Genomic DNA, 22,046 nt, shown 5'->3' on the forward strand with positions numbered 1-22,046 from the left:
AATTAATATTTATTTAGAGGAGTAACATGGAAATTTTTCCAGGAATAATACCTTGATTATAATATATGCTGTGAGTTCTTTATAAAGTTGACATAACTCATGGCTGTAACTGATCCTCCAAAAACCATTATCATTCAATAGGCCAAATATTTTTCCAACAATTTTTCCTTTCAAAAGCTGAAATCATATTCTCCACTCTTGCTATAAATATCCAGGTATCACATCTGCAGGTAACAAATATGACAAATTATCAATTTATATATCTGTAGTCTTCCAATGGATATATTATTATTATTTCCTGACACCTCCAAAGAGTCCAAAGACTTATCGAGGGAGAGCACCTACTCTACAACTCTTTGTCTCCACCACTTAATTCACCAACCACTACTACCATCATCTACACCACCATCAGTAGTATTTTTTGTCTATAAATTGTGTGTTCTGAAAGCTGATTTGTCTGTATGCAAGATTAAAAACCTGAGTTTCCAGGAGAAAAAAAATCCTGCTACCACAGTATGAGATTGGCTAACTCACCTTCATCAATTGAGAGAAGAAGAAAAAAAAACTTTGCCCAAACAGGAACTTGTACCTTGTATCCTTAGGTTAAAAGCCTAATGCTCTACCAACTGAGCCATTCAGGCCTTCTGCCGAGATGGCTGAATACAAGAGAGAGAGAGAGAGAATAAAATACTTGCTTACCTGTTCAATTCTGCAATTTTACCATCTCATTTGGCTGGTCTCTGATCATTACTCATAAATGTTTGAATTGTGTCACTTTTTTCTGTTTCAAGGTTTTCCCAATATTCACATTTATATCAGTTATACCTTATAAGTCCTATCTGATATGGGACTTTTCTAATTCTAAATATTTTTTCTGCTTTCTGTTTGGTTCTTGACATGATGTTAATATCATCTGCATATGTTAATCTGCATTGATTTGTTTATTGTCTTTAGTAACTGGTAATGACAGGATGACATATTCAGAGCTAAGTTTAAAGTACTGGAGTTAGACTATCTCAATTTAATTCTTGAGTTATTGGAAAGGGATCTGTTAAATCATGTAGCATTTTAACCTGTGTTTCCGAGTTTTCCACTGTTAATCTTAAAAGTCTTACTGCTTATCTATTATTCTGATGTGCATCATAACCTCATATTTTTTTCTTCTATTAATACTGTCATATGCTCGATGAAAATCAGCAAAAATCTGAATATTTACATCAACTTCCCAAAATTTCTCTAAGAATTGTTTAATGTGTGTGTGTGGATATACAGGGTGGTTCAAAATTCCATGCACAAACTTTGATGGGAGGTAGAGAACATCAAAATCAACCATATTCACATAAGGAAGCATAACCGGAAACACCACTAGAAGGTACTAACAGGGACACAAAGATACAGAAATAACACAAGGCAGTAAGTAGTGTAAAAAAACTTTATTAGGGGTAACTGAACAGTTCAATAGTAGTTGGATACATAATATGGTTTCACACCAGGTGCTCAAAGTTACGACCATTAGCAGTGATGTATGCCTGACACCAACAACACATTGATTGAAGTACATTTTCAAAAATACCTGGCATTTCCCGGATTTTAACATCAGCAATTGCGATTCTTGCCACGAGGTCCATGTCAGAGGCAACAGGAGTTTCATACACCATGGCTTTAAGGGTCCCCCCACAGAAGGAAATCAATGTTCGATAAATCAGGTGAGCATGTTGGCCATGCAACACTCCACCACACCCAATCCATCAAGCCCCAAAGGACTTGTCCAAATACTGACGCACAGAAATGCCAAAATGGGCTGGAGCCCCATCGTGTTGGAACCACATTTGCCGATGCACAGTCATTGGAACATTGTTCAGTAAATCTGGCAGAACTTCTTCCAGAAAGGTCCAAAACTTCTGGGAGTCCAGTCGAGGTTGCAACAGGTATGGGCCAACTAAACAGTCAGCGAAGATACCTGCCCATACATTAATGGCGAAGCATTGTTGTGCAGCATGTGATCACACAGCATGTAGATTCTCATGGGCCCACACATGAGCACTGTGGTGATTGAAGCTCCCTTCCCCCACCCCCCCTTCGCGGGTTAATGAAGCTTCATCCGTAAACAAAACACAAGTAGAAAATCCGGGTCTATGGCACTTTTCTGCAGAAATCACTACACAAATTCCACACATCAAGGATAATCTTTGGCCATCAGTAACTGGACTGTTGCAGATGAAATGGATGTAAGGACTCAGAGTGCAAAACATGAAATACACCGGATCGAGATACTCCTATAGTGGAGGCAACAGCATGTGTGCTTGTCTCTGGGTTATTGTCCAGCGCATGCAACACCTCTTCCATGACAGGATTTTGCATGTGTGTGTGTGTGTGTCAGTGGCAGCTCGTAAGAATTTGTAGTGGTGGGGCTACAATGCTGCCAGCCCAAACTGCATGTATATCACGTGTTACCCCACTACGTTATCCCCACTAAGTAGCAGTTTGGTGCAGTCTGCTGTGAATGCAGCTCTAGCATTGCATTCACCGTTTATACTGGAGGGGGCTGCAGCCCCTCCAGTATAAACAGAATATATATATATATAAATAAATAAATATATTATTTACATATATATTAATATATATCTATAATACAAATAAATATAATATATATATATATATAAAAAGATAAGCCAAAATTTTAAACGTTTTTATGTCATACTTTTTGTCTTACCAGCCCGGAACTCGGGAGTTGGGTGCCATAGGCACCAGGGACCCCCCCTCCTAGTATGTGTGTATATATATATATGATAGCTAGTAGGTTTGCCTTTCCTGTGAAACCTGCTTAGTAGACATAAATTACCTTCTCCACAAGGCTTTAATCCAATCTTCAAAATACAACTAAATACCTTGGTAATTTCCACAAACTGTTTTGTCATTCTCTTTATATATATTGAACAGATCACTATTCCCCATTCTTTTGGCACATGCTCTTTGTTCTACATAGTTAAAATGAATTCATATATTTTGTCTTCTAGGTTCTTTCCTCCTGCTTTTAGCAACTATGCAGAAATTATTTTATCTATTCCTGGAGATGTCTTGTTCCTGAATGTATGTACTATGTCGCTAAGTTCTTTATGGTAGCCCTACAGATTCATCTTTTACACTAGTAACTAGTATATAATTTTAAGTTGAAATAGTCATGTTCCTTCAACTTAAAATTATATACTAGCTAGTACTGTGGAAGATGAATCTGTAGAGCTACCATCAAGAACACTTCATAGAAGTAATCTCTCCAACTGTTTTATTTTTTTTTTTTTAAGTAAAATGTTTCCTTGTCCATCTCTGTACATAAAGTTCAGGCCTATATCCTTCTTTAATTTGCTTAATTGCATTATAATTCAAAATTTATCTTATTCTTCATTCCTTGTTCTATTGTGCATATCATTTCACTAAGAGCTAGTCTTTTTTACCTTTAACAGATTTCTCAGTTCTTTATATTTTCCATCTTTAATCCTAGTTGGTTGCAGTAATTCTTGATATGCTTCATTTCTTTTTATTATTGCTTGAGCTCATTCTTCATTAAATCTCTTTTCATTTGTTTATTTTCATATCCCAGAGCTTCTTCTGAAGTATTCAGAACCATTTTTAATATATGTCCAAATTCTTTCTACATCTTGTTCTATATCTATATTTTCAGCCTCTATTTATTTCTAATTTTGAGTTGGAAATTGATTTTAATTTCATCTTCTTTAATTCATTTCACAAGTTATGGACTTTACAACCATGTTATAAATAACTCTTTTAATATCCCAACGTTTCGATCTTCATATTAAGATCATCATCTGGAGTATATACAAATATACAGGACAAGCTAAATTACATTACATACAGTAAGCTAGAGAAACAATGAATTGATTGCAAGTTATTCTATTGGAATGGCCTCTAGTGAAAAAATAATAATAATAATTAATTATTTATAAACTACAGCAAGCTAAATTCTATTTCTGATAACATGAATAAATAGAATTTAGCTTGATGTAGTTTATAAATAATTAATTAATTTTTTTTTTTCACTAGAGGTCATGCCAGTAGAATAACTTGTGATCAATTCATTGTTTCTCTAGCTTACTGTATGTAATGTAACTAAGCTTGTCCTGTATATTTGTATATGCTCCAGATGATGATCTTAATATGAAGATCGAAACGTCGGGATATTAAAAGTTATTTATAACACAGTTGTAAAGTCCATAATTTCTAAAATGAATGGTGATCACCATGTAACACTAAAAGAAAGGATCATCTTCTTTAAGTTTCTGGAAGTTAAATGTTGGTGCTCCTTCCTTTCTTTCTTTCTTGTTTCTTCACTGAGATTCTGCATCTGTACTTAATTTTGACCAGATCATGATCTGAATCACAACAAACTCCTCTATATAATCTTATATCCATAATACTTCATACTAATCTTTTATCTATAAGCACATGATCAATTGGATTAAATTTTACCATCTGGGTATATCCATGTCCTTTTATGGATATCTTTATGAGGAAAACATTTAGAGGATATGACCTGTAGAAGATGAATCTGTAGAGCTACCATCAAGAATGCTTCATAGAAGCAATCTCTATTATTTTTATTACAGCAAAATCTATCAGTTTCTCTCCATCTTCCTGTCCAATCTTGGCAAAATCTTCAATAATCATTCTTGTCATTCAGCATGGTGATGAATCATACAGCCTCTCCATTTTACAAAACCCCTTTTTTCCATATATTTTTCTTCTATTGATACATGAGCATTTATAATCCATAAATTAAAGAATTTTGTTTCAATTCTTATTGTGCATTGTTATTATTATTAGCACACTAGTATTATTAGCTTTTTTCTTTCTTTGAATTTCCCCCAAACACTTTTGTCTGATATCAATCCTACAAAAACTTTTGAAGAAATTTGTATACCTATGTCCTCTTTTCTGCCTGTCAACCCATCCTCATAAGGAACATTCCATAGATTTGCTGTCATCTTGGTCATTTGCATTACGATCCTCTCCGTCTCTTTCTCACACACCCAAGTGACCAAATCTGCGCAGAGGAGTCCAGATGAAAGCCTTATAAAGGGGTGCACAAATTCCTTATCTCCCTGTCAGTGTTCTTCAATAACCAGGTAATTCTATGAGCTTGAACTTCATTAACCAGTGGTTGTTCCCAAAATGTACAACTTGACACTTTGTCACATTGAACTGACAGCTATTCTCCTCTGTCCATACTGCTTGTCTATTTGTATCACCTGCAAGATCTCCATGCCATCTTTATTAATTACTATTCTTCCCAATTTTGTATCATCACCAAACAAGTAAATATTTCCCTTCAGATCATTTCCTATATCAAATTAAATGGCTGTTTCCCAAGTACATAACCTTAGGGTGCTACTAGTCAAAGGTATTCTCCTAGATTCTACTCCTAAATAAACTACTCTCTCTCTCTCTTATCCACATGATCAGCTTCATATCCATCCCCATTTGCTGAAATTTCACATGGAAACCTAAATGAAACTAATTGTCTTTTTACTGCTAACTTTCATACCAAATTTGTTACAATTGTTCAATTTATCAGAATTCAGAAGAGCTGTACTGAATTTATATCATCTGCATAAAGTAATGAGCTGAGATTAACTATTAAAATTTTGATATCAGGTTTACTGCCACTTCATCATGCTATCCGTGTAATTAGCATGGTTGGCTGAATAGATACACTCATATTCACAGAAACTGCATCACCTGCTGTAACCATGCTTTTTGTAATTAAATTTGAATGCCTATTTGAAAAGGGATAACGGCATAATTGTCACAAATAATGAAGAAGGTAAAATAACATTTTTATTTTTGATTAATATTTGGTATTAATCAAAAATAAAAATTACTATTATACACTTATAGTTAACACTATTAAAATTACTGTAAAAATTACTGTAAAAATTATGTAAAATTACTATTATACACTTATAGTTATTATACACTTATAATTTGATCCGTTATGGATCAAATACGCTTCGTATCCATCATATATTTCATTGTTGTAACAATGGTATTATAATTTTAATAAGCACTTCGCATCCATGATAACGTGAACGTCTATAGACGTCTTGGCCGGTAGCGTGGTTAATAAGTGATATATTCATGTCACTTATTAACCTCTTTTTAGTACAAGATGTGATATAATTAGGAAATGATAAACTTGACAAATCTGCAAATATTTCAAAATGGAGTGGACAGTGATATTTTCACTGGAAAAACAAATGCCAGTATCAAAATTTAGTTCAACTACAGTTTTACTAACATTCAAAGCTAAAAATTCACTTTTTGCTGTTTGGTACTTCGTGGATCCTCCTCTTACTTTTATTACAGCTTGGCATCAGCATGGCATTGACAAAATCAATTTCCTGATGAATGGCAACTGTCAATTCATGGTTCCATACTCTTATAATGGCTTCTCGGAGCTCCCAAAGTGTTTTCGGCTATTTCTTGTGTATTTCAGTCTCTATTTGGCACTACAAATTATTAATGGGGTTGAGATCTGGGCTATTTCCTGGCCACAGTAATCACTGAATTGAGTATTCAGTCACTTATTAACCTGCAACAAAAATTAAAGTTTTTTAAAGTACTAAACTAAATTCGTATGATACATTTTAGGTTAAAATAGCATTACTTACACTTTTTGCCATATGACAAGAGGAAGAGAAAGATGCAGTTCGTTGTTACAATAAAGTGGTCTCTGATAGTAGGCAGCAATTCTAAAATTTTCTGGTACACTTGTGCATTCACTGAACCTTTTGTGAAACGGAAACGATAAGATAATGCAGTTGTTACAAATGAGTGTAGAATCTCTACTCTCCAACCAATGCAATATTTGGTTTGTTTCAAGTCATATTCATGTTATATCTGAATGTTTTAAGATGGAAGATGAATCCCATTACCTAGTGCATGACCACCAGCTTGCTTACCTTTAGCCCATATATGGCATTAACATACAACAGGTTTATACCATATTTACTTGAATATAACTCGCCCTCACGTGCCCCTGATTTTACTTTTCGAAAAAATTAATTAAAAATATTCAAATATACCTCACACATGAAAAAAGTTCAAAACTTTAAGAAATAGACAGCGAATGTTATAGCAGAAATAATAAAAAAACTTTTTGATATGAAGACCAATGTGGCCATTACTCCTGGTGGTCTTACACCTTGTCACAGCCCTTGGATGTATCAGTCAACAAACCATTCAAGGACTATACAAAAATTCTACATAGAGTGGATGGCAGCCAGTGGCTATGACCTGACTCCAGCAGGGAAGATTAAGAGACCATTGTTAGAACTGTTGTGCAACTGGATTTTGAGAGAGCGTGGGACATGATTTCGCTAGAAATAACTGGCAAGAGCTTTTTTAAAAACTAACATCTCTAATGACCTGTATAGGAACAAAGATGACATGTTTGGGTAGATGGACAATGCACATGAGGAAACTGTTCTCAAGACCGGAAGTAGTGATAGCAAACAAGAGATTCTTGGTAAGTCATACCCATGGTGAAAGTTTTTTCACTTGGTTATATTATAAATTAAAGATACCAAAAAATTATATTCAATAAAGATTGAAACTGGTCTGGAAAGTGGCCCTTCCCATAATGCATAACATTATACATGTCTGTAAGAATATGTGCATTGCATTATAGGATATTAAGGTAACTGATGTGTAGGCATCAGCCTCTATATACAAGTAGCCCAATCGTGAAGTTACTTAATGCACAAACTTTGTTTGCATACTTGGATAAAGGATGAAACCAAGAATATAATTTCTTGGCATCTTTAATTTAAAGTCATACCCATTTTCAGTTTTTTTTAAATCAATGTGATCTTATGATTCCGAAATGATAACAGGACAAGCAATAATGAAACTATTTGTTTTCATTTAATCACATAGGCATTGCATTGTCGCTAAAGATTCAAATATGTCGAGTGATGAAGGTGAGCGGGCGATCGTGCAAATAATGTTGATAATTAAAATTTAAATGCATTCATTTTATAAATAATGTGAGCAATTTATTTATTCATTCAAAATTGGTTTATCCCCTTTTCCCCCCATCCATTAGGACAGGTTGAAAACTCACTTAATGATGGATTAAGTATATGTATTTTATGACTGTAAATTCATGTGTGCTCAGGGTTGATTTGCCTGTTCTGAGGGATGAAAAACCTGAGTTTCTCAGTGAAAAAACCCTCTACCTCAATATGGGACCGACTAACTCAATTTTAGTTGAAAGAGACCATGTTCCTCACATCTTGGACGGGAATCAAACCTTTCTGACCAAACAGCTCCGTCTATATTGACTGAGCTGCGGAGGCTCTGTCAGTGAGCAATTAAAATTATAATGAATACTGAGGATTTAATTATAAATATCAATTTAGTTTTTTCCTGAAAAACTTTAGTTTCAAGAAAATCCCAGCATATATCTTACACTGCGATTTTTTTAAGTTTAATTATGAGGAAAAACATGCAAGTTATATTTGAGTAAATACAGTAGCTTATCACAAATGGAATTTGCATTAAACAAATATACACATGAAGAACAACAGTTTGGAGGGGGGTATGCATACTTGTCTTATATCTGATAGAAAAACAGGTGTAAGACAAGTATGCATACTATCTCAAAGCATCTTCCTGTACTACCTTCTTCAGTTCTACCTGCTGATTTACAACTTAAGTATAGGCTGTATACTATCTGTATAATGTTTCATTTATACCAAATAATTTTAATGTTTTTGAATAAAAACATTAAAATTATTTGGTATAAATGGGACATTATACCTCTTAGCACCTCATCATATACCTTGTCCAGATCTACCAAGTTGAAATACAAATCCTTCTAATATTATCATTCAGGACCTCCGTGAGGTAATGAGACTCAGCATGGGAAGATCTCTCAAAGTCCATTATACTAGGGTGGTCTGAAAAGTTCTCAGCATAATATGAAAAAACAAATTTATAATTTTAAAATTATTTTTATTTTTCAACATAATCTCCCTTAAGACTAATACATTTATTCCAGCGATGCTCCAGCGCCATTATCCCATACCTGTAGTGGTTGTCAGTAAGATCTGCAAAATACCCCTCCACAGCTGCAATCACCTCTTGATTCAAAGAAAAATGCTGACCGGCGAGAAAGAGTTTCAGTTTTAGGTAAGGATATAAGTCAGAGGGAGCCAAATCTGGGGAATAGGGCGGATGTTCCAACAATTCATAGTGCAGATCCCTTAATTTTCCCATTGCCAAAACACCTTTAAGGACAGATGCATTGTCCTGATGGAAGATGATTTTTTTTTCTTCTGCAAACTGGATCTTTTCTCACGAATTTTTTTGTCTAGTCTGGTTAAAAGATCGGAATAATAATCCCTGGTTATTCGTTTTACCCTTTTCAAGATAATTAATAGAAAAATGCCTTTAGCATCCCAAAACACGATGCCATGACCTATCCTGCAGATGGAACTGACTTTGTCTTCTTTGGCACTGAACAACCTCCTTCTGTCCACTGTTTTGACTGCTATTTGGATTCTAGTGTGTAATGGTGAATTCAAGTCTCATCCATAGTAATAAATCGATACACAAAATCAGTTTTATTCTTGTTAAAATGCTCCAAGCACTATTCCAAGATTTTCATGTAAGTGTGTTTTTGATCTGCTGTGGGCAGCATCCTGCACAAAGCTTTTTCATTTGCAATTCTTCATGCAAAATATATCCTACATGTTCTTTTGAAATGCCTATAGTCTCAGCAATTTCACACATTTTGACTCATCAGTCATCCAATACCATACCATGCACTTTATCAACAATTTCTGGTGTTGTTACACTTTTTAGATGCCCTTCACGTGGATCATCTTCAAGGCTGGTACAGCCATGTTTAAACTCGTCAGCCCATTTCTTAATTGTTGAAAACGAAGAAGAGTGCCCATAAAATTTTATGAACTTCGAATGAGTTTCTTTTGGCATTATATCTTCTTTTACAAAGAATTTTATAACCGAACAATACTCAATTTTATCCGTTTCAAGGGATACAGACAACACTTTTGCTTCAGACAGCCATATAAAACAAACTACTTGATAGAATGACTTGAAATTTTACATGGATGCTTATGACAGATGTACCAACTTAGAAAAATAAAATTGTCAATAGCGTTGCCATTTATGGTCGAGGGTGAGAACGTTTCAGACCACTCTCCTCCTGTTCCTCAATCTCAAAAAATTATCCACACTCTCACCACCCTCTCATTCAAAATGCAGTAACGTAATATCGAAACCCACACACACTACAACTTAAATATTAACTTATCATATTGTTAGAATTTGGAATTATGCCCAAAGAAGTTAAAGGCTATGAGGCCTGGGTATTATTAGGATGACAATGTTTTTCTGGGAGGAAAAACTTTGCCATTCCTCTAAGAGAATGCTGCCTCACCTTGTATTCAAAAGTTCTTATACAGATTTTTCCTATCCTAGATAGAATTTGAATCCAGATCTTTGGAAACAAAGAACACATCAGTACTGACAGAAAGTTTCATCTCTACAAACTATTTAACTTAAAAAAAAAAGTGAAACCACTCAAATCATTTATTTTCATCATGTTGACTGTTTACTTTTAATTTACCATCTTTAAAATTTACAGTATTAAAAATTAAAAAAAAAAAAATTGAGTATTCAAAAATCAAATTTCACAGGTCTGATCAAACGTCTTTTTACAATATAAATAAATGACTCATCTGACCACTTTCACAACTTCGTTCTGTTTTGTGTCAAGTTGATAAGTAGCTGTCATCTGTTTCAGATAAATAAGGAATTTCCCAGTTGGTTGTTGCATACTACAAAATTTGGTCACTATGAATAAAATAGTCTCAGTCAGGGCTATCACCAGATTAGATCACGCCCTGAGGCAAACAATTAAATATCACCCCTGATGGATTATAAGACAAATACAGGAAAATCTCCAATCAGAATTTGTTTTTATTACAAGAGAAACATTAATGCAAAACAATTACATAATAATATTAATTAAATGTTTGCCTACAGGGATATCGCAAAATAAAAATCTTTATAAGCTCTTCTAAATTCCATAAGCTAATTACCAGTTATCAATATAGTTGCTAGACCAACCAATCTTTCTTGGGTTATTGCTGTTCGCAAATAATTTTTAATCAGTTTAAGCTTGGAAAAACTTCTTTCAGCACTTGCTATGCTAACAGGAATTGTTAGCATAGTGACTGCACCTACCACAATATGGCTGCACGAGAGCACCCTTATTAAGCCGCGCCGTGAGGCAGGCTGCCTCTATGCTGCACCCTGTCAACGGTACACTGTCTCAGTAGTACTAGGTAAATGTGTAAAAAATATATATACACACACATAATACACAGGCGATGTATATGTTATACCTGCATACAGCCTTGTATAATAAAATATATATTTTGAAAATATATCAACAAAAATAATAACAACTGGCCTGGATGGCTTAGTGGTTAGCACATCTCTTCAGCCAAAAGGGTGCAAGTTCGAATTCTGCTTTGGGCATGGATATTTGTGATGCCTTTCATTCATTCATTCTGGCCTGGTTGGCTGAGCGGTTAGCATATCCGCTCTCTAGGCAAAAGGCTGGGGGTTCGAATCCCACCATGGGCATAGATGTTTGTCTGTGAAAATACTAGTGGTGGTGGTCGGCGGTAGATGGCATGGATGATGAAGGCTGTTGCGGTTGGTGGAGTGGTGGAGACGGAGAGTTGTAGAGTATATACATCCCTCGATGAGTCTTTGGACTCCCTGGAGGTGTTATATAATAATAATAATAATTCATTCACATAGAAATACACACACTCAAGATAGACTGGGTCACCATGGAAGCAGACAAAAACCTCTTACCATTAAGGTGGAGAGGCATTCAAATTTCTTGGGAATGAAGCAGTGGTGAAGAGGATCCAAAGGCAACTGACCAAGATGGTGAGTGGTCTGTGGAATGCTCCCTGTAAGGATAGATTGAGAGTTTATGGGTTGCACAAGTTGGTTAATATGGAAATGATAGAAACATTTAAGTTACTTAAAGGATTTTATACAAAGGAAATATTTCAGCACTTGACTAGAAGGGGAGGACAACATCTGGAAGTCAGGTAAGAGTGTAGGCAAGGCTGCAAGGACTAGATTTTTCTCTTTAGAGAGTAATAAATGAATAGAATGGGTTGCAGAGTCAGTTGTGCTGATATTTTGTTGTAGATAAACCACTTCTTATAATACATACAAGTATTTATTTTTATTCAGGAATAGATAATTTTTACTTCATCTGTTGTTTGCAAAGACTGGAATATGTATGTTCCTGTACAGTGAAAAACATTTCGAGCTCAGCAGATACTATACCGCAGAGGCAAGAAAAACATATAGCTTTATTTATCACTAAATACAAATACATTTAATAGTCTATGTACTATTTTTAGCAACAATCAGTATATTTACAGACAACTGGGTCTGATAACAGCTTCAAGGATATTGTGTTGATAGTTTGGGTCTCCCACAATGAATCTTGGGACTCCATGGAGGTGCCTGTGTAATAATAATACTCCAATGACTGCACCAAACACATTACCTGCATCTTCACAGCTAGTCTATTTATATATAGAGGCTGTTTACTTCGCATCAGTAGCCTTACATCCCATAATGTAATGCACACCTCCTTTTGAACATTAGATTACTGATCTACTGTTATTACTAATATTATTGACGTTGATAATATTGATTATTCATATGTTGCTATGCATTGTGGGAAAGGTTCACTATTCAGACCAGTTCTGGCCTTTATTGGGGTCTCCTCAATGGAATACTAAGGCAAATGATGTGAAGTTAACTGCCTCTATATACAAGAATCCAAGTTACTTCACATGCCAACATTGTTTGCTCATGCTCAGGTATAGGATTAAAACAAGAATTTCTCATCAATTTTAATTTTCTTGACAACCTAACAAAAAAAAAAAAAAAAAAAAAAAAAAAAAAAGCTAATTGGATTATGTGGTTACTAAAGAACATCCTGATGAGCAGATAAGCAGGTCTTACCAATACCTCTTTATTGGGTATTGGTAAGACCTCATCTTGACTTCTGTGCACAGATATAATCACCTGGTTTCTTGGGAATAAATAGGAGGTGGAGAGGATCCAGAGGTGAGTGACCAAGGTGGTAGCATGTCTATGAAATAGATCTTATGAGAGTTGGTTGAAGATTTGTAGGTTTACCAGAAATTGGCTGACAAGTAGAAAACTGGTCATATGATTGAGACATAGAAATTACTGAAGGAATTTTAGAAGATTAATTATTATTATTATCCCAAGACCCCCAAGGAGTCAGAGACTCATCCAGGAGGTCCTTTTGCCATACACACACAGCTCATCATAATATGCCTTAAACACACTCAAATTCTCTGCAGACACCACCCTCTCAGGCAAGGCATTCCAATCATTCACAACTCTGCATGCAAAAAACCTGCTCCTCACTCCACTGCTCACACCCTCCTTTATACAGCTTCCAGGGATGACCTCTGGTTCTCCCTGATCTCCTGCTGTTTTCTGTAAAACCTTTCCAATATTGATCCTATAACAACTCCTTATTAACTTGTAGGTCTCTATCATATCACCCTAATTCCTTCTATCCACTAGATTGAGATGTACATTGCATCTTCTCAATCTTTCCTCATATTTGACATTCCAGAGATCAGAAAGTCAGTCTTCTCTGGACCATTTCCAACATCTCTTCATCCTTTTGAAAACCAGGTGACCAAATCTGTACACAGAAGTCCATGTGTGGCCTAAATCAAAGCCTTATACAATGGAACAAGAATCTCCTTACTTCTACAAGTCAGTGTCCTCCACATCATTCCCAGAATTCTTTGTGCTGTCCTCACAATTTTGCAATGTGTCCCCTAAATTTCAAATCCTTATCCACTATCACCCCAAGATCTCTTCCTCCACCTCCAACAACATATCCCCACCAAGCATAAATTCTATATCCCATCTTAGTTTCCCAAATTTTAAAACCTTACATTTTGCAACATTGAACTCGCATCTCCATTCCCATGCCCATTCACTCAATTTATTCAAGTCTTCTTGTAAGGCCACAACATCTTCTCTACTCTTCATAGTTCATCCCAACTTTGCATCTGCATACAACTGAATATCCCCATCCAAATCTGCGCCAATATTATTAACATACAGGTTAAACAGCAATGGTCCTAAAACAGACCCCTGAGGCAGAGGGGTCTGTTTTAAGACCAGTGACTCCACTTTTGGGATATTGCTCCCCCCCCCCATACACAACTTGCTGATACCTATCAGATAGCCAGTCTCCAATCCAATGCACTAATTTAATATTCAACCCCATCTGCTCTAGCTTGACTATCGACTCATCATGCGATAATCTAACAAAAGTCTTTGCAAAATCTATGTATACTACTGTGTATCCCTCTCCTCTGTCCAAGGAAGCTGTCACCCTATTGTAATAAGTAAGTAGATTACTAAAACATGACCTCCCTTTAGCAAATCCATGCTGTCCATCAAAGATAATACCATTCTTATCAACCCAATTCTGGATCCTAGTTCTCACCAGCTTATCCAACAACTAAACCACAACACCTGACACACAGGTAGGTCTATAATTTGATGCTTAAGTTCTATCACCTCCCTTATGAAGTGGAACAATCTTGCTCTCCTTCCACTCCTTTGCAACTTGACCCAGTGCAAGACTTATATTAAAAAAAAAAATATTTCAAAGCAGACATCAACTCCCTGGCACATTCCTTCAGAATACATGGTGATATATTATCAAGTCCCACAGCCTTATTAGCATCAAGTTTGCTCAATTCCCCATACACCTCTTGCATAACTCATAGTCAGTTTTTCCTCCCCATCATCAACTGCTCTCAAACTCTCCATGATGTCCCATTCACAAGATTGAAAGACCTTCATGAACTGCTCATTAAGTATCTCCACCACACATTCCGCAACAGCTGTCTTTATACCGTTTTCCACGATCAATGTCACCCTTCCATAATCATTCTTCTTTTCTTTTTTTTTTTTTTTGCTGGCTACATATACAAAAAACTCCTAGGATTCTGCTAATCATACTTCACTTTTGCTACCCTTACCAAGTCAATCCTCCTTGCCTGTTCTTTGTAATCCTCATGGAATTGATTATTACCACTTCTCTAATGCTGATTTCCATAATGCCTTTTTCCTATGTATCACATACTTAATCTCTTCATCCATTTCACACCTGCCTTATTTAACCTTCTGACTGTTGGAATACATTTAGACATTGCTTCTACTAGACAATTCCTGAATATCCCCCAAGCCACACTGATCTCCTTTCCAGCTAACTCCTCATCCATGCTACACTTGCAAGCCGTCTCCTGAGCTTCTCATAATTACAACCTTTTAGTTCCACATATATTCTTTTCTCACAGAGGTCTTCACACTGCTAGCAACCACCCAGGTAATCACTTCATGGTCAACTGAAGGGTAATCTGACACCTTATTTATAATTACATCCTTTGATGAGATGATCAAATCCAAGATACCTCAATCATCGTGTACCCTCTGTTACATATTGTCTAAGGTAGTTTTCTCTCATAAACTCACTTTTTACTGCCAGTTACTATCTCATCATCCCAGTCTATATTAACATAATTAAAGCTGCTCATAATGATCACCCTTTTCTTATTTGCTTGGCTAATTTGGTTATACATTTCATAGTCCCTACAAATCCACATTACCAGGCCTATAACAACATCCAACTAAGTATTTCATTCTATTCACCTCTGTCTCAAACCATACTGCCTCAAAGCCACTAGCACTATTTTCCTCTTGCATCTCTACTTTACATGGACATAACTCTTTCTCTAACATCAATAACACTTATTCTCCCTTTTTATCCTTTCTATCCCTTCCATCCCTATTCCTGTCAGGATGTCATCCTCATCCAACCATGTGTCACTTATTCCAACACTTTTTGGATGAACAGACTTGATTAATGCAACCATTTAATTCGCCTTGTTTCTTACGCTTCTAGCATTTGTATACAAACACAACTTATTCTTGGATCTATAGCTAGTTCCACTGATACCACTTATCTGATGCGACTTCTCCATGCTTAACTGGAGCCATTTCTTTTTCTCCTTATTCATCTTAGAACCTTCTTAGAACCAAATCCAACTGTTTTCCCTTGATCCCAGGTCATTCTCCTCCCTTTTTGTCTACACATGCATTCATATCCTCTTGGAGCATCCACCTTTCTCATGCTGTGTTCCTCTGTCCATCCTGAGCCTTCCTGTTTCCCTGTCTATTACGCACACCTGTTCTCTCATTTTGTATACTCACACTGCTCACTGCTGCATTCATAACCACCTCTTTAATCTCTCCTGTCTTACACCCCCCCAACACTTGATCAGATTCATTCTCTGCGCTCACTTCTCTACCTTCCAGCAGCAGTTTCTCCAAGCAACTAATACCAATACCACCGAAATGCAGTCCATTGCTCCTATACAATTCACTTTGTCCTTCAATTCATTCCACACATTAACAAACTTTTTTCACATTTCTCACATTTCTGCTAACATATCATTCATAATACTTGCTCTCCATCTCATCTCACCACTGTCACCTGGGAAACATGCTTACTACCTTTTCTATCACACTATTCTCTTTAACTGTCTCAACAAACTTCCTGATATCCAATATCAACTTCCTGATATCCAATCTAACATGTTCTTTCAAAAGATATATTTCAGTGATTACACCACATTTTTTTATTCAGTTATATAAAACACTGAAATAATAGTTCCCGATAAATTTTAAATTGTAGGATTTACATCTTCAGGGGTTAAAAAGTATAACTTAAGTTTAAACAAGAGAATTAATAAATACAAATCATAACCGTCTGGCTATTCATAAAACTCAAATAACAGAATGCAGATATATAACGTTATTGACGTTGAACAATACCGGACGATGTCAGGTGTTCTTGTTCTCATGCATACAGTCCGAGCTCAGATTGAGGTAGATTTTTTATTAGAGCCGACCACACTTGATGGAGATTAAACCTTGATTTTTATTGCATTGGGTTGAGTTTTTTAGCATATTAGCAGCTTCTTTAAATTTTCTTATATAACTGTTGTTTTCTATGTATGACATCGTGGGTTTTTGGCAGAGTACATCGTGTCCAGTGGAAGTGGTATGGAAAGCAAGACCTGTTTTTTGTTCTCTTTTGTATTGTACGTCTTTTTGGTGTTCAGCCATGCGTATTTCTCCAGATCTTCCTGTCTGTCCTAAGTAGCAAATAATCCCGCAAGAGCAATGGATTTTGTAGACTCCTGCTTTTTTAAGAGGATGATGAGGTGGTTTTGGTGGATGTAGGAATCTTGAGATTTTTTCCATTGGAAGGAAGGCTACTTTTATGTTGTGTTTGTTCATTAATTTGGCTAGCTTATCTGTAACATTTTTGATATAAGGAAACGAGATTGCATTTTTGTAATCCTGTTTTATTGTGTTGTTAGCTGGAGGCATTTTGAGATTCTCTTGATGGTTTTTGTTTCATATCCATTCTGTTGGAGGATTTGTGTTAAGTATTTTAGTTCTTCATTACATCTTGTGAAGCGGCTAAAGAATTATCAATGCCCTTGACCATGTTGTTTAATCTGAGTCTCAGGTCTGGCTTAGTCCTGAAGGTGTGGAAAGAGGGGAAAATAGTTTCACTGCATAAAGGAGGATCCAAGACTACGGTTGCAAATTACCGACCGATCAGCATATCAAGAGTCGTTGTCAAGGTCTTAGAGAAAGTAGTCAAGGGAAAAATACAGGAATGGATTGATGAAAATGAGATACTGTACAGGGGACAGCATGGCTTTGTGAAGGGTAGATCATGCTTCAGTAACTGGCTCAAGTTTTATAACAAGGTGACGGCTGAACTGGATAAGGGAAATGGATTTACAGTGATACTGCTGGACCTGGCAAAGGCGTTTGACAGGATACCACATGGAATACTAATCCGTAAACTACAACATATGGGAATGGATATAGGGTTGGTGAGATGGATAGGTGGTTGGTGGATGGAGAGATATCAAAGAGTAGTTTATTCAGGAGTAGAGTCCAAAAGACGGCCTGTGACTAGTGGTGTGCCGCAGGGTTCTGTTCTTGGACCACTGCTGTTTAATCTGTTCATTAACGATATAGGGAAGGATCTAAGTGGAACAATTCATTTGTTCGCTGATGATGCAAAGTTGGGTAGGGCAATAGTGAATGCAGAAGATGTCAAAGTCTTGCAGGATGACTTAGATAGATTGGAGTTCTGGGCTAAGGAGAATGGATGTCAATTTAATGTGACAAAATGTAACGTTATGCATTTTGGGGTAAAAAGATTAGCAGCAGTATACCACATTGGTGGAACTGTACTCCAAGAGATTGATGAGGCCAGGGACTTGGGAGTGTTGGTGGATAAGGAGATGAAGTTTAGGAGGCACACTGCAAAAGTAGCTAAATCAGCTCATCAACTCACTTGGTTGTTGAAAAATACCTTGACGAGCAGAGACAAGCAAGTTATTGTACCTCTGTACCGAGCCTTGATAAGACCTCATCTCGATTACTGTGCCCAGATTTGGTCACCTCGGTTCCTTCTTGATGGGGAGGAGGTGGAGAGGATCCAGAGGCGAGTGACTAAGATGATAACAGGTCTATGGAATGAACCATATGAGAACAGGTTGAAGATTTGTGGGTTGCAGAAACTAGTTGATAGGCGGAGGAGGGGAGATATGATTGAGACATTCAAATTGCTAAAGGGATTCTATAGGATTAATTCAGAGGATATTTTTGAGATCAGGACTGGTGGTGGGAGAACTAGGGGACACCTATGGAAGTTGGGCAAGAGTGTGGTTAGTAGGGGTGTTAGAGCTGGGTTCTTTACTTTTAGAGTGGTAAATGAGTGGAATAAGCTGTCAGAGTCTGTTGTGGGTGCTATGACGGTGAACGAGTTCAAGAAAAGGTATGATAGATACTGTGAGAATGTAATCGCATAGTTGTGTGGACATGATGTTTAGGGCCTCCCTCGATGAGTCTAAGGACTCCTGGAGTCGCCCGAAATAATAATAATAATCTTTCTTGTGTGCTGGAGATATGGTATGCTCTGTCTCGAAGAGTTTTATTTAAGCTTATTTTTTGTGAAGGATGGTGGTGTGAGGTTGCATTTAGAAATCTTCCAGTGTTTGTCGGCTTTCTATATACTGAGAAGGAGAGTTTACTTTCTTCATTAACTTCTAATAGAATATCCAGAAAAGGAAGTTTTTTATTTTTTTCTTGTTCTAAAGTGAATTTTATGGTGTTGTGCAAATTGTTGAGATAATCTTTGAAATTGATAAGTTCATCTGTTGTTCCACTGAGTATGATGAAAATATCATCCACATAGCGTAGCCATATTTTTGGTTTTTTATGGTAATTCTTAAGAGCATTGTTTTCAAAATTTTTCGATAAATAGGTTTGCTAATACCGGTGATAATGAGGAACCCATGGCCAGTCCTTCTTTTTGTTCCCAGATTCTATCTTTATAGGTGAAAAAAGTATAGTTTATACAATGATATATATATTGTTTATATATATTCTCCATCAATACTTACAATCAAAACATCCTTTGATACCAAGAATATATGGTGTTCCAAAGATCCATAAGACAGATATACCTTTAAGACCAATAGTAGATGGAAGAGATTCACCGACTTCCAACTTGGCGAAATACCTCACCAACATGAATCTCACAACATATAGGAAAAACATCTTCCCTCATAAAAAATAGTAAACATTTCATAGAAAAAGTGAAAGATATACATATTGGTCCAACAGACATCTTAGCAAGTCTCGACATTATCAGCTTGTTTACAAACGTCCCGAGACAAGAAATTTTGAATCTCCTAGAAGACCTCTTCCCTCCGGACATCTTGAATCTTTTTAAACATTGTATAAACAATACTTTGTTCACCTATAAAGATAGAATCTGGGAACAAAAAGAAGGACTGGCCATGGGTTCCTCATTATCACCAGTATTAGCAAACCTATTTATGGAAAATTTTGAAAACAATGCTCTTAAGAATTACCATAAAAAACCAAAAATATGGCTACGCTATGTGGACGATATTTTCATCAAACTCAGTGGAACGACAGATGAACTTATCAATTTCAAAGATTATCTCAACAATTTGCACAACACCATAAAATTCACTTTAGAACAAGAAAAAAATAAAAAACTTCCTTTTCTGGATATTCTATTAGAAGTTAATGAAGAAAGTAAACTCTCCTTCTCAGTATATAAGAAAATTTAAAGAAGCTGCTAATATGCTAAAAAACCCAACCCAATGCAATAAAAATCAAGGTTTAATTCTCCATCAAGTGTGGTCGGCTCTAATAAAAAATCTACCTCAATCTGAGCTCGGACTGTATGCACAAGAACACGTGACATCATCCAGTATTGTTCAACATCAATAACGTTATATATCTGCATTCTGTTATTTGAGTTTTATGAATAGCCAGATGGTTATGATTTGTATTTATTAATTCTCTTGTTTAAACTTTAAGTTATACTATTTACCCCCTGAAGATGTAAATCCTATGATTTACGAAACTTGTTGGGAAATATTATTCAGTGTTTTATATAACTGAATAACTGAATAAAAAAATGTGGTGTAATCACCAAAATATATCTTTTGAAACAATTAGCCACAGAAGTCTACGCCTGCAACATGTTCTTTGTTCGAAAATTTTCAGAACAGGTCTCCTGGTGGGAGAACTAAGGGCCATCCTTAGAAATTGGGCAAGAATGTAGTTAACAAGTGGTGCGAGGACTAGATTTTTTTTTCTTGGAGAATGGTGAATGAATAGAATAGGTTGCAACAAAGTTATGGGTGCTATGACCACAAATCAGTTAAATGCAGAGTATGACAGACATTGTGCAAATGTTTGATAGTGCTTGGCATAATGTTCAGCCCCCCCCCCCTATGAGTCTAAGGACTCTATGGAGTTGTCCATGTAATAATAATAAAGCAAACTTTTTTTACTTTTTTTTTTTTTTGGCGTTAATGTAGAACTCTGCCAGTTGAATTGCTGAAAACAGAGCACCTTAGAGATGAAAATTACCTCTAGAGACGAGCACGGAATTTCCAAGTGTACAGTGGCCTAGGTAGAGCAGTTGCCGCCCGGGGTAGTCTCTGAGTTTGCCGCCCCTCTCAAAACAAAATTTTATCTTAAAAAAAACTCCTCTCACAACTAGCAACACTTACAGCATTTGTGAGGTAAATTTGCAGTAGTATTACAATATTTTGAACCGAGCTCTCGAGACTGTATTTTAGAATTAACTGCAAAAGTTCAAAAAGATTCAAAGTGCCGCCCAGGGCGGACCGCACTCCCCTAGCTACGCCAATGCAAGTGTAGATATTCCGCTCAACTCTAAATGAAAAAATCGCTTGGTTATAAATAAGATAACATGAATAAGGTTAGAAGAAATATTTAGGCTTGAGAATAGTGACTACTTAAGATCTCGAGTAGTTCCTGTAGGTGTCACGCAATAATATCAGATACAATAAGATGCAATGAGAAACGTTGGTAGCATATTAAACAAACCTTAACTAGCAGAAGCAATCACAATATTTCGTAAAAACCGCGGTGCGACTTGAAAAGATACTGGCGAACATCACATAGCCACCTGTACATATATTTGGGTACTAAAGAACGCAAATATTTTCACAGAAGTACTAGAGTTTAATTATTGTGTAGCTCAATGGACGAAAAACCATCGTAAGTTCTATTCTAGTCACCGATTAGAGGAATTTTTATTAAGCCTTTATTGGACTGGTTTCCGAGTTAGTCGATCTCTAGCTGGGGAAAGCGAATTATTTCTCCTGGAAATCGGTTTCTCGTCCCGTAAACTCAAGAACATCGACTGTAGAACCCACGCTATTTTCAGA

General features: G+C 36.1%; 1 protein-coding gene across 2 annotated transcripts in view; it reads right to left on the reverse strand.

The window, feature by feature from the left end:
* The window catches only part of Mlh1 (DNA mismatch repair ATPase Mlh1), a 426,615-nt gene extending 404,847 nt beyond the window's left edge, over nt 1–21,768 (reverse strand). For both annotated transcript variants that reach the window (XM_090408883.1, XM_090408882.1), the window contains exon 1: nt 21,703–21,768. The gene's annotated coding sequence lies outside the window, so the exon portion shown is untranslated. The remainder of the gene's footprint in view (nt 1–21,702) is intronic.
* Between the last annotated feature and the right edge of the window lie 278 nt (nt 21,769–22,046).

The sequence above is a fragment of the Typopeltis vanoorti genome, chromosome 19 (genome assembly GCF_054136105.1).
Source record: "Typopeltis vanoorti isolate ZY-2024b chromosome 19, IOZ_Tvanoo_1.0, whole genome shotgun sequence".
NCBI classification, from domain to species: domain Eukaryota; kingdom Metazoa; phylum Arthropoda; class Arachnida; order Uropygi; family Thelyphonidae; genus Typopeltis; species Typopeltis vanoorti.